Source organism: Schistocerca gregaria, chromosome 6 (genome assembly GCF_023897955.1).
Source record: "Schistocerca gregaria isolate iqSchGreg1 chromosome 6, iqSchGreg1.2, whole genome shotgun sequence".
Taxonomy (NCBI): domain Eukaryota; kingdom Metazoa; phylum Arthropoda; class Insecta; order Orthoptera; family Acrididae; genus Schistocerca; species Schistocerca gregaria.
Window position 1 is genome coordinate 383,658,640 of NC_064925.1, and position 22,166 is coordinate 383,680,805.

At 45.1% G+C, this 22,166-nt stretch overlaps 1 protein-coding gene across 2 annotated transcripts in view; it reads right to left on the bottom strand.

Moving 5' to 3' along the window:
- The window catches only part of LOC126277890 (protein expanded), a 443,551-nt gene that overhangs the window by 137,517 nt on the left and 283,868 nt on the right, over positions 1 to 22,166 (bottom strand). The window lies entirely within an intron of this gene.

The window sequence follows — 22,166 nt, forward strand, 5'->3', positions numbered from 1 at the left end:
TCGGCGCACGGCGCGGACTAGGATGCAGCCCAGTCACGCGACCAGTGTCCATCTGCAAACTCACACAGCCACATACGCCGTAATACGACTAAAGTTCGGAAGTTACTCGCACCTTAGTCATGTTAGAGGCAAAAGGGGAGGGGAGAGAACCTCTCCTGTATATGAATCCAGCATCCCACATCTGGCAGCCACAGCATACGGTACAGACACTTGCCCACTCACAGGCGAGCTACCTAACTGCAACACATGCGTGAGCACATGCACTGTAATAATATGTATCTTTTTGGGTAAGGTCTGCCTTTAGCAAAACACATTTTCCGTTTAACCCAAACATGTTTCACTGCAGTTGCAACATCTTCAGTGGGCTTTTATTTTCCATCTGTCAAAGATAAAGAGTGTTCTTTGCTATTTGTATACATGTAGTTATTACTTTTTAAATTGTGGTTACAGATATTTGAAAAAACACATAAATTACGAATTCATACCTTTTCACCACATGGTGTGGTTTTTCTGACGTGTTTCTACAATGACCGTTTTTTTTTTTGCACAGTTTGTCATCTGCAACCATTTATACCTTAAAGTAGACAAATTGAGCCAAAATTACGATTTTAAAACTTGTTATTTCTTTGTCTGAAATTATTTAATTCTATATACTCAGTTCTCTCTGACACTGACACTATAACTGTCTCACAGCTAACATGGCGGACAGTGGAACAACTGAATGTGTAAAAACAAAGATGGCTGACAGTGGAACAGTTGAAGCTGTTCCTGGCGGTTGTTCTGAATCTTTCAGAGGTGTTTGTGATTTATTTGTGTATCTGTGTTTGTGTGCGTGTATGTGAAAAGGGAGAGAGAGTGAGAGTGACAGTAGATTTAGGGACTTTTTTTCTTTGTGTGTGTGTGTGTGTGTGTGTGTGTGTGTGTGTGTGTGTGTGTGTGTGTGAAAAGGGGGATATATATATTTTATTAGTGTGTTTGTGTGGAGGGGGGGATTGGGATGTTGAGGGGGGGGGGTTGGTGAGAGCTCTATTGGTTGGTCTTGTCTAACAATTCCTTGAGGGCAGAGAACAGACTGCCAATGCAGAGAGCTGTGTATTCATTTATCATTTGTTTGCCTTCCACTATGGCTTTTTGTATCTGATAATTTTCTTCAATTATTAGTTTTTGTGGGGGGCTGTTGCTGCATTTGAGAATCTTCTAATCCGTATTGATGTTTTGTTAGGTTATGTTTCTTGTCCATGAGGTGTTCAGCAAATGTGGAATGACAGCTGTTACTTTTAATGCTCCTCTGTGTTCTGTGTGTCTGGTATTAAAAGTTTCTGCTTCTCTGCTCTATATAAACTGCTTCTCAGTCCTGGCATGTGACTGTAACACCACTGAGCTCTTCTTCTTCAACAACAGGGAGGGGAGGGAGGGTGGGGAGGGAGATCAGCATGGAGGAGGGACAACTACCTGCAAACTCTCTCTCTCTCTCTCTCTCTCTCTCTCTCTCTCTGAACACACACACACACACACACACACACACACACACACACACACACACACACACAAACAAACAAACAAACACACACACACACTGGACTCACATTCGTGTGGACGATGGTTTAGAACCGCGTCCGATCATTCTGATTCAGGTTTTCCGTGATTCCCTTGAATTGCTTGAGGCAAATGCCGGATGGTTCCTTCAAAACGGTATGCTTGTTTTCCCTCTCCATCCTTCCGTGATCCGAGTTTGTGTTCCGCCTCTAATGACCTCGTTCTCGACGGGACGTTAAACATCACTCGCCTCCTCCTCGTCACACACGTTTACACACAAATACTACAATACTGTCTGGAGCTATTTCGGAGGCAACCTCAAACATTTTTTCGGGAAGACACTGGCTATCTTATCTCACAGTGGGCTAAATTAATTAACAGTTTGATTACCTTTTTCCCATCTCTCTCTTTTTCATTTGAATGCTCCTCATACCTAATTTCATTGAGTAGTATAGGAATATCTATCGTTTCGTAACATTCCATTATGCCGTCTCATTTTAACCGGTTTTTGGCCAGCTTTCTGACATTGTGACCTCAAACTGCTGAATAAAAACGAGTTCACACAAAGATAGCCATTTTCCTTACGACATAAAAGTGTAAATTCTCGTATCTATCATTCTATTTCTTTAAATTTCTGTAACGATTTTTTGTAGCTTTATTACCCTTCTTTATATCTCCTCATCGATTAGTGCAATTGTCTTCATAGTTGACTTGTACAATTTACACATGTAACTTTTCAAAATGGTTCAAATGGCTCTGAGCACTATGGGACTTAACTTATGAGGTCATCAGTCCCCTAGAACTTAGAACTACTTAAACCTAACTAACCTAAGGATATCACACACATCCATGTCCGAGGCAGGATTCGAACCTGCAACCGTAGCGGTCGCTCGGTTCCAGACTGTACCGCCTAGAACCCCTCGGCCACTCTGGCCGGCTGTAACTTTTCATTAACTGCTTACGCACTTCACTGAATACGTGAAATTTCAAGTGAGACAGTAATCCTTTGCTTGAACTTGACATAATAACGCCTCGAAAGCTTAAAGAGAAGTAGCGACACTAGAAAATTGTAGCGAAATGCTGGAAAACCGGCGGAGGATCGGCGCCTGGTGCGGGGAGTGCAACTGATTATGAACAAATGTAACGCATTGCGAATACATAACAGAGCGACCCTTCATTTTATGGTTACACTATTGTTGGACACTCACTGGAAGCAGCTACTTCCATAAAATACCTGGGAGTACGCGTACAGAGCGGTCTGATGTGGAACGAGCATATAAAATGAATCGCAAGGTTGATGCCCGTCCGAGATTCACTCACGTAACGTAGTCCAACAACGAAGGACGTAGCTTACAAAACATCTGTTCGACAAATACTTGAATATTTCCGTCAGTGTGGGAAACGGCCAACATAAAAATAAGAGCAGTACGTTCCTACCTATAAGTGATGGCGTAAGTAAGTTCATGTTTGTGTAGAAAGCAAGGGCATACCAGCACTTTAGGAAAGAAGGAAGATTAGGGATTAACGACCCGTTGACGATAGACTCAATAGAGATGGAGCACACGCTCAGACGGAGGAAGGATGGGGAAGTAAATCGACAATGCCCTTTTCGAGGGAACCATCTCGGCATTTGCCTTAAGTGATTTCGAGAACCTCGGAAAACCTAAATCTGTCTGCCCGGACGGGGATTTGAATCTTCGTCCTCCTGAATGCGAGTCTTGTGTGCTAGCCACTGCTCCACCTCGGTCGATCCCATTTGACGGTACAGGAAATATGAACAACACCGCCAGTCACAATTTTTTTTTTAAATAAATCGCACGGAGCACAGCGGACCCTGGTGATCCATCATCAGATGCAAATGGTTTTAATGCATTATTTACTTCTGCTCTCAAGCGATGTGATGCGTAAGCCATATTTCTGTTCTGAGAAGTTACTTGTTCAGTTTCGAAACTCGCGAATCAAATAACGTAAAACATAACGAGAAACAGCGAGAAACTTATGGAAAAATCTAGAAAGAACATTTTTAACAATTTAGTGTCAGCAACGTTATTCACCCATTCTGCAACTGCACATCACGTCACTCACTTTTCAAAACACTTCAAAGACGCAGTTTTTTTGTTTAACGTTAGATGACTAAGGATGAAGTGTATTATGTAACGACAGACATCAGAGTTTCGAATAAACTGAACTAAATTTAAAGTAAGTCTGTAAAATTAATAAAATAACCATGAGTAGCGAAATCTGTTCACTTACATTGATTCAGGCTCTCTGATTTTATGGAGTTACAGTTCCAGTTCTTTTAAATACAGGGTCTTACCATTGGCTTTACTGCGTAGGACTACCAAATTGTTTCCTATTCTGTTGATAATGTATTTGGTTTCCAGCATAAGCTGTACAATGACTGATTTTTCTAAACGTCTACGTTTTTAGGCAATCGTGTTCTTGGAAGCAAGTTATGAAACTCATGCCTGTTTTGCCTACGTAGTAGGCACGACAACAGGGGCATAATATTTTATACACCCAGCTTCTGATGAATTTTTGAGAACCTGTTTTTATGATTTAGAGTAATAAATAACCTAACTTATTGTTAGTGGAGAATGAAATTGTCATATTGTTTTTTAATAGGTTAGCAGTTTTTTTGTGAAATAGGGCCTAGATATGGGATGCCAACAAATATTTTCTTTCTCTTGCTCACTTGGAAATTTATTGCTTATTTTTGTATATTTTTGTGTCTAAGCTATCTATTGTATTAGCTATGTAGCCATTGTTTATGTCAATACTTTTTACTGTGTCCAATTCTGTCACAAGGTTAAGTGAGTGTGCTCTTTGTACATAGCCCTAAATGCTACAGGTTTGTATGTGATGGGATAGCATAATGAGCTGTCTATTGTTACGTCTGTGTATGCGTGTTTCACGCGTATGCTGAACTCTTTGCTGGAGGTTGTTGATTTTAAGATACAGAAAACTTATGCTTTTGTTGTTCTCACACTCTACAATGAATTTTACGTTTTTGTGGAAAGAATTTCTCCCATTAGAAAACCTATGGACTGAGGAAAGTTTAATTTATAAAGACGAGAGTAACTGGTGTACTGAGCTATTTTGGGAACAAATGTCAAAGGGGTGTAATGTAATCCATTGGAACTAATGAACGTAACATTTGCACACACTCACAGTTGTTTATTTATTTATTTAAATTGTCACACCGGCTGTTCAAAGCACTACTTCGCCTTACACGATTATATTATTTATCTTTCGTAAACTTGTGCGGCACATGCGATTGATGTTTGCATCGAATACTGCAGCTGGACAATGCGTCCGAAGACCTCTGATTAGCAACCGCTTCACGATCACGTCCTAGTGGACAATGTTTTCCGTGGAGAGCTTTCCCACGCGGAACAGAAGCCAGGGTTTTCACGTGGGACCGGGTCTATAGCGCGGCTTGGAAGCCTTCCCACGTAAGAGCAGTAAAATACTTGTCAAGCCGAAGAAAGAACAACAGTGTTTTATTTTCAGTGCTCAGAAGTGTGTGAGTTCTGTGTTCACTCGGAGGTGATTCCCATTACTGCGGTACCGATGATGGGTTACTCGAGTAATTCTGAAATTACTGTGATTATTTGCCAAGTCTGTTGAATGATGTGATGTTTATGTTGAGTATTTATATTTATGTATATACAGGGTATAAGTAAAGAAAGTGATGACTGAGAACAATGTATTAATCAACATTACATCACCGACCGAGGTGGCGCAGTGGTTAGACACTGGACTCGCATTCGGGAGGACGACGGTTCAATCCCGCGACTGGCCATCCTGATTTAGGTTTTACGTGATTTCCCTAAATCACTCCAGGCAAATGCCGGGATGGTTCCTCTGAAAGGGCACGGCCGACTTCCTTCCCCATCCTCCCCTAATCCGATGAGACCGATGACCAAGCTGTCTGGTCTCCTTCCCCAAACCAACCAACCAACTAACATTACATCAATATTTACTTAACTTTCAGATTAATAATTATAGCTGTTCCAGGTAGTATGTTTTTAGGTTGGGTAGTACCTAAAAGTACGTTTGGCATAAGCAGATATGTGAAGTTTATTTTCCTGGGCAGCATGTCACGTATGTGTGGATGCGTGAAGGCAAATGGAATGTCTATGAGCTCGCATTCCGGAACCGCGCGACTGCTACGGTCGCAGGTTCGAATCCTGCCTCGCGCATGGATGTGTGTGATGTCCTCAGGTTAGTTAGGTTTACGTAATTCTAAGTTCTAGGGGACTGATGACCACAGCTGTTAAGTCCCATAGTGCTCAGAGCCATTTGAACCATTTTTTGAATGTCTATGAGTATACTGACAGCCTTAATTAACTATCCGACGCAGTTACGACTGTGCAGAAAACATCAAGTACCAAATTAAGGGGTGTGTGTGAGGGAAGAACGTTAGACGTAGAGAAAAACAACTTGTACCCTGAATTTGGTACACATTAAGTAACCAATGCTCACACTGTCTGTACCTATACCCGTACACCCTACACAAATACAACGTGTCGTCTACTATAGTTTTTCATAGTACTATACATAATCTAGGGAACGGCCCAGGCGAGCGAAATGATAGCCTAAAACTATTGAAACAGCTTGCGGCTGTTACAAAGCGTCTATTTTGTTCTATTATCTCTGCAGAGAGGAGAAAGTTGTAGGAGACGCCAAAAACTTGTATTTTGTATTTCTATTTTCATGACTCTAGAGGTAATACATGTATGACGGGAGTCAAACGGAAATGAGACAGATGGAATAATGTAAGTTAACTGTTTACTATTTCAAAATTAATTACCATAACTGTTAAAAAATTGTATCCCACTGTGAGATAAGACGGTCAATGCCTTCATGGGAAAATGTTTGCGGTTCCTACGGAACAATGATTGTACTCAGGCCACGAGTGACATTCCTCAGGTTTCAAAAAATATGGAAATCGCAGGGGAGAGATCGTGACTGTATAGAAGATGTGCAAGGGCTTCCCAGCGAAACGAGCTTGGCAACACGTGGGTGGGCACTGTCCTGCAATAGAATGATGCCATCCGCTGCTCATTGACTTTCTGGAGCATAGAGCCACGATCAACGCACTGCGGTACGTGGAACTTTGCAGAAACTGAAGCACACCAACAACTCCAAACGCTGAGGCATGTTGACGGAATGCATCATTCCGTTGCAGGATAATGTCCATCCACATGTTGACAAGGTTTTTTCGACATTACACATTCTCCATACAGACCCGATCCTTTCGCATGCAATTTCCATATTTCTGGAGTCTTGAAGAAAGACATCCGCGGTCGTAGATTTGCTTCGGACGAAGAGCTGCACGCCCGGGAACAATCATGATTCTTAGGCAACCGCACAAATTTTTCCATGACGGCATTTACTGTCCTGTCTCACAGTTGGATAAATGTACGGGGTGTTCAAAAAATTTCTCCGCAGTGCTAAACGATTGTTGGCCGCGGGTGCCGTATGTCGCAGTGGAACACAAGTTATTAATTTACTGACATTAGTTGCTTTCGCTGCATCCCAGAAGAAAAAGTCAGGTGGTGTTATGTCAGGCGATCGTGGAGGCCAAAGTTCCTGTGAAATTATGCGATCACCAAAAACATCAGCAAGCAGTGACATTGAAGCGCAAGCTGTATGCGCAGTTGTATCATCTTGTTGAAAATAACTGTTCTGTATTTCACTTAACACAAGTTCTACTATGAATGGGTACAGACTATCACTGCAGTATCGTTGTGCGTTTATTGTTTCGTTAAAAAATATGGGACCCACAATATGACGTCTAGAAATTGCAATCCAAACTCCTATTTTCAAAGAATGGAGTGGTTCCTCATGAATACACAATGGATTTGCAGTGTTCCACATACGAGGATTTTGCTAGTGCATGTACCCGGATAAATGAAACCGCGCCTCATCAGTGAAAAACGTTTCATTAAAAATATCCCTCCCATTTTGTTGAACGAAATTTTTGATCCATTGACAATAATGCAGTCTCTTGCCATGATCAGTGCTTTTCAGTTCTTGGTTCAAATGGCTCTGAGCACTATGGGACTTAACATCTGAGGTCATCAGTTCCCTACAACTTAGAACTACTTAAACATAACTAACCTAAGGACGACACACACCTCAATTCCCGAGGCAGGATTCGAACCTGCGACCGTAGCGGTCGCGTGGTTCCAGACTGAAGCGCCAAGAACCGCTCGGCCACTCCGGCTGGCCTTTTCAGTTCTTGCACGACTGTCACTTTGTATGGGAAAAGTTCTAATTTTTTCCTTACAGCTGTGTGGGCCGTTCCGCACTAACATCGATCCCCTTGGCGAGTTTTCTTACTGACTTGTTCGGATTCATGGACACTTTATCGGAAATATCGAGTAGTTCATTCTCAAACAAAGACCACTTCTCGGTGCATCTGTCACTGAACGAGTACTTTGAAATTTGTTAATCAAATCTCGCACAGTATCACGATGAGGGAGTGTTGTCTCTGGGAAAACTGAATTAAATGTTTGACGAACTGAAACTGTGTATTTACCGCCTGCTTTGAACACTTGTTCAACTAAAAACACACGTTCTTCAATGGTTAGCATTTTAACAGTGACAAAAATGAAACAAACGAACTAAACTTAAACGTTCACGTCAGCACGTAACGACACACACCAATGGCACTATTGACGCTGGCTGAGATAAACCAAACAGTCGAATGTTGGGAGAGTCCACTTGAAGGGAAGTAACCCAGGCAGGCGAACAATGATACGGCACGCGCGGCAAACAACCATATGGCACCGAGGAGAGACTTTTCGAACACCCCGTATTAACAGTTACGGCGAATACTTTTGAAATAATAAACACTTTACTTGCATATTTCAATCTGCCTCCTTTTCATTTGACTGCCTCTTGTACATTTATACCTCGAAAAACGACACTTTGGTGTGCGGCAAAGGGTGCTTCTAATAACACTTCCTTTTTCCACTTACTCTTCCTCCCGCGAAGGGCGCGCAGGAAGAGCTTACGTTTGAACTAAACCATGTTCATTTCGTGAGATATGCACTGCCTGACAAAAAAGTGAAGTGTCTGGCAGGGGAGAAGGTAAGGAAATAAAACTTCACGGGTTGAGAGGGTATGTGTTGTTATTGCAGCGGTTACAATGTAGGGTCAGATTTAAAAAGGAGTTTGCAGCACGAGCCCGGTTATCAGTATAAAGTTGTTCACTCGCTGGCCTGGATCCATGGACTGATTCGGATGGAAAGGACGTCACTGCAACTTCATACTATATACTCCATCGGCGGGTACGTACATGATTAGAGTTTCAGTTCCATTTTCAGTGACAGTCCGTAGCTCGTGGTCTCGTGGTATCGTTCTCGCTTCTAGAGCACGGGGTCCCGGATGCGATTCCCGGCGGGGTCAGGGATTTTCACCAGCATCGAGGTGACTGGGAGTTGTGTCGTCTTGATCATCATCATTCATCCCCATTACGGTCAGAGGAGGGCAATGGCAAGCCAAATCCGCTAGGACCTTGCCTAGCAGGGCGGTGTGGGTCTCCCGCATCGTCCCCTGCGCTCTGTTACGGAGTATGGGACTTCAAAAAAATGGCTCTGATCACTATGGGACTTAACATCTGTGGTCATCAGTCCCCTAGAACTTAGAACTACTTCAACCTAACTAACCTAAGGACATCACACACATCCATGCCCGAGGCAGGATTCGAACCTGCGACCGTAGCAGTCGCGCGGTTCCAGACTCTAGCGCCCAGACTCTAGTGCTTAGAACGGCGAGACCACCGCGGCCGGCCTATGTGACTTCACCATCATCTCAGTGACAGGTAGGATCGTCAACAGAGTGCATGTCTATTGTTCGCCTTAAGCGGTGTTTCAAGGCCTGCTAAAGTAATCAGAGGAGTCCAGGAAAAAGGTAGACACACTTTGATAGTTAATATCTTTGGAACAAATTGACATATCGTGCACGATTTCGAAGTTATGGTGCTATTTAGACAAATCACGAAAACTTAAATCTGGATGACCGAACGCTGATTTGATCACTCGACCTCCAGAATGCCAGTCCAGTGTTCTAACTGCACCACCTTGCTCGGTTTGCTGCGTTTTGTTACAGTATTCTGGCTTTGCGTCCTTCCTATTGTAAGTAGGCTGTTTAGTTTTTTAAATTGGTAACGCCGCCGCCACGTAGCGCTCTGTATAAAAATCATTGGCTGTGCCGTGTGCAGTCTGTGGCTGGTTTGCATTGTTGTCTGCCATTGTAGTGTTGGGCAACGGGAGCTGGATGCAAACAGCGCGTAGCGTTGCGCAGTTGGAGGTGAGCCGCCAGCAGTGGTGGACGTGGGGAGAGAGATGGCGGAGTTTTGAAATTTGTAAGAATTGGTGTCACGAACTGATATATATATATATATATATATATATATATATCAGTTCGTGATATATATATATATATATATATATATATATATATATATATATATATATATATATATATTATGACTATTAAGGTAAATACATTGTTTGTTCTGTATTAAAATCTTTCATTTGCTAACTGTGCCTATCAGTAGTTAGTGACTTCCGTAGTTTGAATCTTTTAGTTAGCTGGCAGTAGTGGCGCTCGCTGTATTGCAGTAGTTCGAGTAACGAAGATTTTTGTGAGGTAAGTGATTTGTGAAACATATAGGTTAATGTTAGTCAGGGCCATTCTCTTGTAGGGATTATTGTAAGTCAGATTGTGTTGCGCTGAAAACTATTGTTTGTCAGTTTAAGCACAGTCGTGTATAATTGTTCAAAGAGGACGTTTCACATAGACCAGTCTTGTATAATTTTTCTAAGGGGACGTTTCACTATAAGCTTAAAAAATGGTTCATATGGCTCTGAGCAGTATGGGACTTAACTTCTGAGGTCATCAGTCCCCTAGGACTTAGAAGTACTTAAACCTAACTAACCTAAGGACATCACACACACCCATGCCCGAGGCAGGATTCGAACCTGCAACCGTAGCGGCCACGCGGTTCCAGACTGTAGCGCCTAAAACCGCTCGTCCATGCCGGCCGGCTGGCTGCTGTGGCCGAGCGGTTCTAAGAGTTTCATTCTGGAACCACGCGACCGCTGTTTACCAGCATCTTCAAATGGTTCAAATTGCTCTAAGCACTATGGGACTTAATATCTGAGGTCATCAGTCCCCTAGAACTTAGAACTACTTAAACCTAACCAACCTAAGGACATCACACACGTCCATGTCCGAGGCAGGATTCGAAGCTGCGACCGTAGCGGTCGCGCAGATCCAGACTGTAGCGCCTCGAACCGCTCTGCCATTCCAGCAAGCTTCCTATAAGCTGCAGCGGCGTTTGCGAACAGCCTCATGGAAGTTCTGAATAAAAATACGCGATCTACACTGTGTTTTATTTATAAATGTTGTGCGACTACTGGCCGATCAGCGCACTCGAGACGTAACTGGTGTTGCGGGTAGCAGACGGCTCGCCGGTTGGCCGTGAAGGCTGCACCCACCAGCGCGGGCAGAGACAGAAGGCTTGCGGGGAAACCCAGGCCTCTCCGCGCCGGCGGAAGTACCTGGCGATACAGCTCGTCATGCGCCTGCCTGCGGTTTTATGGCGAGGCTATTACTGCGAGCCGGGTCAACAGGGGCCGACCTTAGGGCGAGCGAGCAAAGTGGAGGTGATATATCTGGAGAGAGTTCGCACGTTGCGGTCTAGAGGAATAGGAAAGATGTGAGGCCATTCTTTTAATTCTGTTTTTGCCCAGCGTGGGAGCTAGGTCAGCGACATTGCAATCTGCGGCACGTACATTACATTCACGGATTCGATCTGCCCTTCCAGCACTAAGCTAAGCGACCGCAGTAGCCCACGTTATTAACAACGCACACCAATACGGTCGTTTCCGTCTCCGAGGTAGCTGCCTCGCATGCGGGAGACGAAAGGAACGCCGTGGCTGGAGAGAACGGGAGAGTTGTTGGAGGTACAGTTCCTGATCACCAGACTGTGGACCAGGACTGGACGCATGTGATTCTGCTAATAGTGATCCGTCCATAGGGAGCAGAGAATAGTAACTGTTCTCCACTACAAGATAATTAGAGAAGAGCTCCATGTTGAAGGGACAAACGACGCAGCAGAACAATACAAAAACAGGTGGCGAGCACAACGCCAAAAGAATGACGAAATAAGTGTTTAGATACAGACTGAGAGGAAGAAGTCCTGGTAGTGCCAGAATGAGATAAGCTCAACAATACTTTTTTAAGAAATTCATGTTTTTTAACCTCTAAAGTGCCTTTTCTAAATAAATATTTTTTATCATTATCGACTGTGAAAATACATCTGCACTCTTCCCCAGCACCAGCCATGTAAATAAACAATCCTCCACCTGAAGATAACGGTGTGAACCAGCAAAACGCAAAATAAACAAGTGACTGACGCAGAAACTGTATTATTTGTAACAGTGGTCCAAATAAGTTACAAATTGCATCATCCTCCCTTTTTCGTAAAACCCTAAGATCATTCGTAGTGGACATCTGAATCTACTCAGTAACACAATTTTTAGAACACGTGTATTACGAGGGTTGGAACTTCAATAGCGAAAACTATTTATTTACAGTTCGTACAAAATAGATACGTGTTTCAATGTTTTACTGACCTTCAAAGTAGTTACCAGCATTTTGCATAACCCGTTTCCAGCGATGTGGAAATCATAGGATACTCTTAGCAGTGCCAGTTGAGTTGACAGTTCGGGCGGCGGGGTCTATTGCCCCTAAGAATTTGTAGCAGTTCTGAAGCGAATGCCTTGAAGTGTTTCCTTCAGTTTAGAAATCGAGTTGAACTTACGAAGGCTTAAGTCAGGGGAGTCCAGTAGCAGTCCCATAGTCAAACAAATCAGTAACAATATGCTGTTCATTTTTGGAACACAACATACGACCAGCTTAGCGACAGAAGTGTGATGGCACTTTCTGCAGGACGTGACCGTCATTTTGCAGGGCAATGCTCAAGCACGTACAGTGCAAATTGTTACTGATTTGTTTGACTGATGGGGCTGCTAGGTGCTATACCCCCTACTGTACTCTCCTGACTTCAGCCGTCGTAAGTTCAACTCAATTTCTAAAATGAAAGAAACACTTCACGGCATTCGCTTCAGAGCTGCTACAAATTCGCCGGGCAACAGGCAGCGCCGCTCGAAATGTCAATACAACTGGCGCTGCTAAGAGTATCATACGACTTCCCCATCGCTGGAAACGGGTTATGCAAAATGCTGGTAACTACTGAAGGTCAGTAAAGCTTTGAAACACGTATCTATTTTGTACGAGCTGTAAATAAATAGTTACAATTATTAAAGTTCCAACCCTCGTACAAAACTTTAAACAAGAAAGTGCAAATCCTACTAAAAGTGCAAAAAAATCCATTATTCACTACAATATTACTATTAAATTTGCTGTACTTGGTGTGTGTGTGTGTGTGTGTATCCAATAAATTCTGAAATATTCAGAAAAGAAACCTTAAAAACCGTCATAACTTTTTACATTCATTTTTTTTATTTTCGACTTGTTACGACCTTAAATCATCATAAGGTCGACACGTGGGAGGATGTTTAGATGACGTCAAACGTAAAGGCAGAACGTAGCAGCGTACTGAATCAAGAATCATAGCTTTACAGTACAGACCAGTTTGTTGGCATCAGATCAATAATTTATAAGTCCCCATTCTATAGCGCGAAATGACTGCGGGTAAATGTCGGTCTGTACTCTAGTGTGGCGCTATATTACTTGCCTCACCTGTCCAAAGCCTGTAATGAATACTCGTAAACAGGCTTGGACTCTGCTTAGCTATGCAAACGTGTTTATGGCTTTACCGTTTTATGGGTTTCCAATTTCCTGTACTTTTGATGTCAACGAACCGTCCTCTCGGGTGATAATATTTGTCGACCTGATGGTAGTTTAGGATCGAAACAAGTCAAAAATTAAACAAAAAATCTCAAACCGTTTGGCGGTTTTTAAGGTGTCTTTTTTTGAATCATTTGACCAGAGAACACTTGAACACTGAATGTTACTGTTCCGTATTTCATTCAGAGGAAGTCATACTTTATAGTTAATGCACTATTTTATTACAATTGCCGGCCGGAGTGGCCGAGCGGTTCTAGGCGCTACAGTCCGGAACCGCGAATCCGCTACGGTGGCAGGTTTGAATCCTGCCTCGGGCATGGATGTGCGCGATGTCCTTAGGTTAGTTAGGTTTAATTAGTCTTAAGTTCTAGGGGACTGATGACCACAGATGTTAAGTCCCATAGTGCTCAGAACCATTTGAACCATTTTTGAAAATGTTTGCCGGACCGGGACTCGAGCCCGGGATCTACTGCTTACTATGCAGTTGTGTTAACCATTGTGCCATTCGGACACAGCGTTTATCGCCATTGCGCGGACTATGTAGGTACGGCCCTCGGCCGACCCATATTCCCAACTAGCACCAACTAACCGCGGTCCCCGTCCATGTGCTCCATGCTCGCTCCTCTGAGATTCCCTGTTTTAAATGCACAAATACAATTCTTTCCAAAAAAACAAACATTCCCGTTATTTTTGTTGTGTTGGCAGAAGAGCCAACACCGTGTTACTAGTGGAGGCCGAAATGCACGCGTTTTAGCTCACGTAGGCTGGCGTGAGGAGGGAAGAACTATAATGACGTGTGGTCTGGAACATGACAAGGAATTAGAATTCAGAAAGCGGACGTAATTAGTTTGATACTTAACTTTAATCCATTACTGATGAACGTCGCTCTTGGAGATACATGTTTCACAGTATTATTTGTTCAGATTATAGTAACTGAATATGGCGCCTTGCTAGGTCGTAGCAAATGACGTAGCTGAAGGCTATGCTAAACTGTCGTCTCTGCAAATGAGAGCGTATGTAGACAGTGAACCATCGCTAGCAAAGTCGGCTGTGCAACTGGGGCGAGTGCTAGGGAGTCTCTCTAGACTAGACCTGCCGTGTGGCGGCGCTCGGTCTGCAATCACTGATAGTGGCGACACGCGGGTCCGACGTATACTAACGGACCGCGGCCGATTTAAAGGCTACCACCTAGCAACTGTGGTGTCTGGCGGTGACACCACAATTTTCTGGGCAAGTGTCCTACATGCTCGCTCCTTTGAGATACAGTACTCAAATACAATTAGTTAGAAACGAGCAGAAATTCCCATTATTGTCTGAGCACACAATCTACATCCTCGTGTCCTGTATTTTCCGGTAATACTAAAATGTAGACTTTCACGGCCGGAAATATCATGTCCATTATACTTGTCCGGGCTGTTATGCCGTGGTCGGTTGATGAATTTTGTCTCAATTCCCAACGTTTCGTCTCCGACTGCGGGAGACATCTTCAAGGGGGTCCGTAGGTGGATGGGAAGGTCCAACACACCCACTGGCTCGCTACTGACTGCCGCTAAATTCCGTCTCCGCGAGCTCCCGCGCCGCGGTGTGACGTCACGTGTTTTGAAAACGTCAGTGCAATTGGCCGCTGTCCGTCGCCGTCGATCGCCGTTGCCATCACCCAGTAGTGGACGGGTGGTACACATCTTCTGTAACACCGGCATCCATATACCGTTTAATTTCACGCCCTCCTCCTTTCGGTTGAAATTATTTGGGTGTTTAGCGATTTCGATTGCCTCCCTGTAGAGCCTTTCGTAGTATCCGCTTGTGGCCGCTAGTACTTGCGTCTCCTCGAAACGAATATTGTGGTTCCCTGGCTGGAAAGCATGCTCCGCAACAGCTGATCGTTCCGTTTCTCCTCTTCTACAGTTTCCCTTGTGCTCTTCCAAACGTTTAGAAACCGTTCTTTTAGTTGTACCCACATAAACATCACCACAGGTGCATGGGATCCTATACACTCCAGCGTTTTCCAAAGGTTTGCGAGCGTCCTTGTCAGGCTTAAGGTATTCCTGTATCTTCCTGGTGGGCTTGTAAATTACGGTAATATTCCGCTTCGTCAAGATCCTCCCTATTCTTTCCGTTACATTTTTAACAAACGGCAGGAATACCTTAGATTTTGCAGTAGCCTGTACGTCAGTATGGTTTCTGCGTGGCTGCCTCAACGCACGTTTTATTTCGGCGGACGAATATCCGTTCTTCATTAATGCATTGAGACAAAATTCATCAACCGACCACGGCATAACAGCCCGGACAAGTACACTCCTGGAAATGGAAAAAAGAACACATTGACACCGGTGTGTCAGACCCACCATACTTGCTCCGGACACTGCGAGAGGGCTGTACAAGCAATGATCACACGCACGGCACAGCGGACACACCAGGAACCGCGGTGTTGGCCGTCGAATGGCGCTAGCTGCGCAGCATTTGTGCACCGCCGCCGTCAGTGTCAGCCAGTTTGCCGTGGCATACGGAGCTCCATCGCAGTCTTTAACACTGGTAGCATGCCGCGACAGCGTGGACGTGAACCGTATGTGCAGTTGACAGACTTTGAGCGAGGGTGTATAGTGGGCATGCGGGAGGCCGGGTGGACGTACCGCCGAATTGCTCAACACGTGGGGCGTGAGGTCTCCACAGTACATCGATGTTGTCGCCAGTGGTCGGCGGAAGGTGCACGTGCCCGTCGACCTGGGACCGGACCGCAGCGACGCACGGATGCACGCCAAGACCGTAGGATCCTACGCAGTGCCGTAGGGGACCGCACCGCCACTTCCCAGCAAATTAGGGACACTGTATCGGCGAGGACCATTCGCAACCGTCTCCATGAAGCTGGGCTACGGTCCCGTATACCGTTAGGCCGTCTTCCGCTCACGCCCCAACATCGTGCAGCCCCCCTCCAGTGGTGTCGCGACAGGCGTGAATGGAGGGACGAATGGAGACGTGTCGTCTTCAGCGATGAGAGTCGCTTCTGCCTTGGTGCCAATGATGGTCGTATGCGTGTTTGGCGCCGTGCAGGTGAGTGCCACAATCAGGACTGCATACGACCGAGGCACACAGGGCCAATACCCGGCATCATGGTGTGGGGAGCGATCTCCTACACTTGCAGTACACCTCTGGTGATCGTCGAGGGGACTCTGAATAGTGCACGGTACATCCAAACCGTCATCGAACCCATCGTTCTACCATTCCTAGACCGGCAAGGGAACTTGCTGTTCCAACAGGACAATGCACGTCCGCTTGTATCCCATGCCACCCAACGTGCTCTAGAAGGTGTAAGTCAACTATCCTGGCGAGCAAGATCTCCGGATCTGTCCCCCATTGAACATGTTTGGGACTGGATGAAGCGTCGTCTCACGCGGTCTGCACGTCCAGCACGAACGCTGGTCCAACTGAGGCGCCAGGTGGAAATGGCATGGCAAGCCGTTCCACAGGACTACATCCAGCATCTCTACGATCGTCTCCATGGGAGAATAGCAGCCTGCATTGCTGCGAAAGGTGGATATACACTATACTAGTGCCGACATTGTGCATGCTCTGTTGCCTGTGTCTATGTGCCTGCGGTTCTGTCAGTGTGATCATGTGATGTATCTGACCCCAGGAATGTGTCAATAAAGTTTCCCCTTCCTGGGACAATGAATTCACGGTGTTCTTATTTCAATTTCCAGGAGTGTATAATGGACATTTTCCGGTAATGTCAGACATACCATTCCCGGTGAAACGCCTTATCTGCTTCGTTACGGTTGTTCAAAAAAACTGATCTCTGCTCTGCGGAATAGATTACGAGGAGCCTTTGTAAAGCTGGAAGGTTTACCATTTACAGAACACTTCCGCCGCCTGCAATTTACCAACACCGTGTTTTTGCCGGTACGGCGCAGACTCACACGGCCGCCTACGAGAACACCGCATTACCCGCTACGTGTGTGTCAGCGGCTCGGCGCACAATGATTTGTAAGCAGGCACGGCCTTTCGCGTCGCGAAGCCTTGTAGGAAGGGACCGGTCTAGGGGACGGTGGGGCGCGTCTACGCCGCTTTAAGAGCGACACGAGACTCACTGGCCGGGAATGTTGTCCGCATAGCTCGGCCGCAACAGATCTTTCTAAAAGATCTTTTCTCTCACGCTCTATTTTCCGTACTCGGCCGCGGCTGAAAAAGCGGACACGGGAGCGTTTTGCTCGCCGTACGTGACGAGCGTAGGCGAGCGGAAGTCGGCGACGCACGAGGCGCTCGCATCACGCAGGCTTCTGCGAGCAGCTGCTCTGGAAACGAGGCCACAGCTAAAAAACCAGACTCTCCAGCACGCTGAAGCGTCGATACGCAAACGTCCAAAAGCTATACTACAGTGCATTCGGCAACTTGGACACAGTTTTCAAAACTCAATTTCCGAGGTATCTGAAAATACACCGAAGAGCCAAAGAAACTGGTACGCCGGCCAAATATCGTGTAGGGCTCCCGAGAGCACGCAGAAGTGCCGCAAAACGACGGGGCATGGATTCGACTAATGTCTGAAGTAGTGCTGGAGGGAACTGATAACACGAATCCTGCAGGGCTGTCCGTAAGTCCGTAAGAGTACTACGAGAGGGTGGTGACCTCTTCTGAACAGCACGTTGCAAGGCATCCCAGATATACTCAATAATGTTCATGTTTGGGGACTTTAGTGACCAGCGGAAGTGTTTAAACTGAGAAGAGTGTTTCTGGAGCCACTCTTTAGCAATTCTGTAAGTGTAGAGTGTCGCATTGTCCTGCTGGAATTGCCCCAAGTTGGACGATGAGGAGGCGATTCACACAGTGAAGCACTGGCCCCGCAACTAGGAGAAGGATGGTACCGACAGGGCATATACGCCCTCGTTTCACTCTGGAGGAAAGCCATAGAACGGGATGGACATTACGTGGAAAAATAGGGTGTGTAGATAAAACACCATTCTGTCGTGTGTGTAATTCTCATTACATTCAATAAAGAATTGTTGAAGAAACAAGTGTGGTTCATTACTTCCTGGGCAATCCTCGTACATATTCGAGTTCCAATTTGGTGGCTTACAGCGCGTTTTAAGTTGACCAACTGCCTTTAAAGTTGTCTGGCAGCTCTAAAGATTAATCTGAGTGCAGTACTGTTCTTAAACTTATGTTTAAAGTACACTAGTAAATGATGATATTAACGCTGACAGCGCAAAATTTTCGTATAGAACAAGAAAAACCCTGTTGCAGATAAGCCAGCAAAATACAATACCTGCTATAACAGCCTAACAGAAATATTTTAAAAACGGTAGGTTTGAATGAACTTTTGTATAGACATTTATAAATATGTATTTTTTATAATGTGCTTTGAAAGATATTTTAATTTTTACAGATATATTCGTATTTTTTAAAAGATAAGGAGATATGTAGAATCTGAGAAGTCTATACACACGCCCATAAAAGAGGCGGTTAATGTAACTTTCGTTTCCTGTAGTTCTAAATTATCTTTGGTTAGATTATACCATAGGCGTTACAAGTACTGTTCTACAGTCAGTTTCATCTTTGGCGCTTTCAATGTCTATGTCGTCATTTACAGCTGTACTCTAAACGTAAGTTTAAGTACTACAGTACAGTCAGATAATTCTTTAGAGCTGTCAGCCGACTTTAAATGTAAGTCACCATACTGGAAGTGGAATCTGTAGTTCAGGTAATGCCAATGTAAGTTTTCCATATTGTCTCAATTTGTATCTTTTACAGCGCATATTCTGATGATGCTCTTGTTCATTTGAAGAGCTAAACCGGCCAATAAAAAATACCAACATGCGACTTCTGGCTCTTTGGAAAACTTAGTTTTAAAAGTCGCTCTCCCTGCTGGCTCTCGGTAAGCTTGTCGATCTGGTCGGAAGGTTGGAACTACAGACACGTTTTTATTTTTACTTGTCCGCCAAAATATTTGTTTTGCGCTACGAACAGCACTTCCGAAAACTGACGCCCGTACCTTGCATAATGCGACAGGAGCAGGTGACACCCAACTCCTGCCGCCGCTCACCGAACGGTGACGCGAGAGTGTAGATTCGAATTTCGTGAGGCCAGCCGCGTATCGAGCTGGGGGCGTGGCTGCAGCACCTCGCTGCGCTGGCTGTGCTGCAAAGCACCAGCAAGTCATACTGCTGCACTGGGCGGTCGGCTAGTGCGGGCTCAGGGGAGTTTACCAGCGGCAGTAGAGGCAACTACACTGATGCGCCGAAGAAACTGGTATAGGCATGCGTATTCAGATACAGAGATATGGTGCGCCCGGCAACGCCTACGTAAGACAACAACTATCTGGCACAGTTGTTACATCGGTTATTGCTGCTACAATGGCAGGTTATCAGGATTTAAGCGAGTTTGAACGTGGTGCTATAGTCGATGCACAGGCGATAGGGCACAGCATCTCTGAGGTAGCGATGAAGTGGGGTTTTTCTAGTACGACCATTTGACGAGCGATAGGGCACAGGATATCCGAGGTAGCGATGAAGTGGCGATTTTCCAGTACGATTATTTCAGGAGTGTATGGTGAATATCAGGAGCCCGGTAAAACATCAAATCTCCGACATCGTTGCGGCCGGAAAAAGATCCTGCAAGGACGGGACCAAGACGACTGAAGAGAATCGTTCAACGTGACAGAAGTGCAGCCCCTCCGCAAACTCCTGCACATTTCAGTGCTGGGCCATCAACAATTCTCAGCGTGCGAACCTCAACAATACATCATCGATTTGAGCTTTTGAAGCCGAAGGCCCACTCGTGTGCCCTTGATGACTGTACGACACAAAGATTTACTCCTCGCCTGGGTCCGTCTGCACCGACATTGGTCTGCTAATGATTCCAAACATGTTGCCTGGTCGGACGAGTCTCGTTTCAAATTGTAACGACCAGATGGACGTGTATGGGTATGGAGACAACCTTATGAATCCACGGACCCTGCATGTCAGCAAGAGACTGATAAAGCTGGCGGAGGCTCTGTAATGGTGTGGGGCGTGTGCAGTGGGAGTGATATGGGACCCGTCGTATACCTACATACGACTGTGACAGGTGACACGAAAGTAAACATCCTATCTGATCACATGCATCCATTCATGTCCATTGTATTCCGACAGGCTTGGGCAATTGCAGCAGAACAATGCGACACCCCATACGTCCAGAATTACTGCGGAGTGGCTCAAGGAACATTCTTCTGAGTTTAAACACTTTCGCTGACCACCAAAGTCTCCAGACATGAACATTATTGAGCATACCTGTTATCTGTTCAAAATGGTTAAAATCGCTTTGAGCACCATGGGACTTAACTTCTGGCGTCATCAGTCCCCTAGAACTTAGAACTACTTAAACCTAACTAACCTAAGGACATCACAGACATCTATGCCTGAGGCAGGATTCGAACCTACGACCGTATCGGTCGCGCGGTTCCGGGCTGTAGCACCTACAACCACTCGGCCACCCCGGCTGGCTGTTATCTGTAGGCGACTTCGTATAGTGTTGGATGCCTTAAGGAAATCTAGCATTTGTGGGGAAGTGCGCTATAGAAAGTAAAAATAGCAGCAATAATAAGAAGAAGAAGAAGAAAGAGGAGGAGGTGAGAATGACAAAGGCAAGATAATGATGAAGAAAGCAAAGAAGGAGGAGCAGGAAGAGGAGGACGAGGAGTAGGAGAACAAGGAAGAGCAGATGATGACAACAAGAAATGAAGAAGAAAAAAAGAAAAAGGAGGAGGACGAGGAGATGGTGAGAAAAGCAAGATACCATAGAAGACAGAGAAGACGAAAGGAAGAGGAGGAACAGGAGATGATCAGAAAAACGAAATACTGAAAAAGACGAATAAGAAGAAATAGGAAGAGGATATGAAAAAGTCAAAGTTACGAAGATTAAGCACAGAAAGATGATGCAGAATATGAGGAAGATGAAGAAAAGGATGGAAATGAAATGGAAGATAATGAACGAAGAGATAATGAAGAAGAGGATTATGATGATAAAGCAGGAGGAGGGGGAGGAGATGATGAAAAACACAATATTGTGAAGGTGAAGAACAGAAAGATTATGAAGAATACGAAAAGATTAAGAAAAGCACAGAAATGAAGAGGAAGACAATGAACGAGGAGATAATGGAGAGGAGGTTGGTGATGAAGTAGTAGTAGTAGTAGTAGTAGTAGAAGAAGAAGAAAAAGAAGATGATGATGATGACTAAGAGGAGAAATATGGTGAATAAGCAAAAAAAGAAAACTATTAAATCGAGCCGAGTTGAGAAACCACACGTAGATACTTGTCGTGACAGAGTGTCCTGTTGGCACTTCAAATTGATGAGGGATTTGAAGTATGCTGTAGACGACATGACGGCATTCCTTACTAGAATCAAATGGCTGCAGCCTGTAAATGTAGCCTGCGACGCGGGTAAAGAGTAGTTAACACGCCGGGGAAGCGGCCGCACGCCCGCTGCATCATTCAGTGGCCAGCTTATTGGAAAGTAAATGAGGCGCAATGTGTGCGCGCTGAGGCGAGGCTCCGCTGTCGTGACAGTTTATTTTACGGACGGCAGAGGCATATGGTGAGCGTCCTCCGCTGCAGCTTGAATGAGATTACTGTCCGTCTGGCCTACAGCGTCGTCCAAGGTTGCTGGGGACACCGATGTTACAATTATTGGCGGCGGTGGGCGTAGCTCGCACTCGAGAGTTACATGTGAATCTTTTTTTGTGAACACGAATCTTCTTATCATGCTG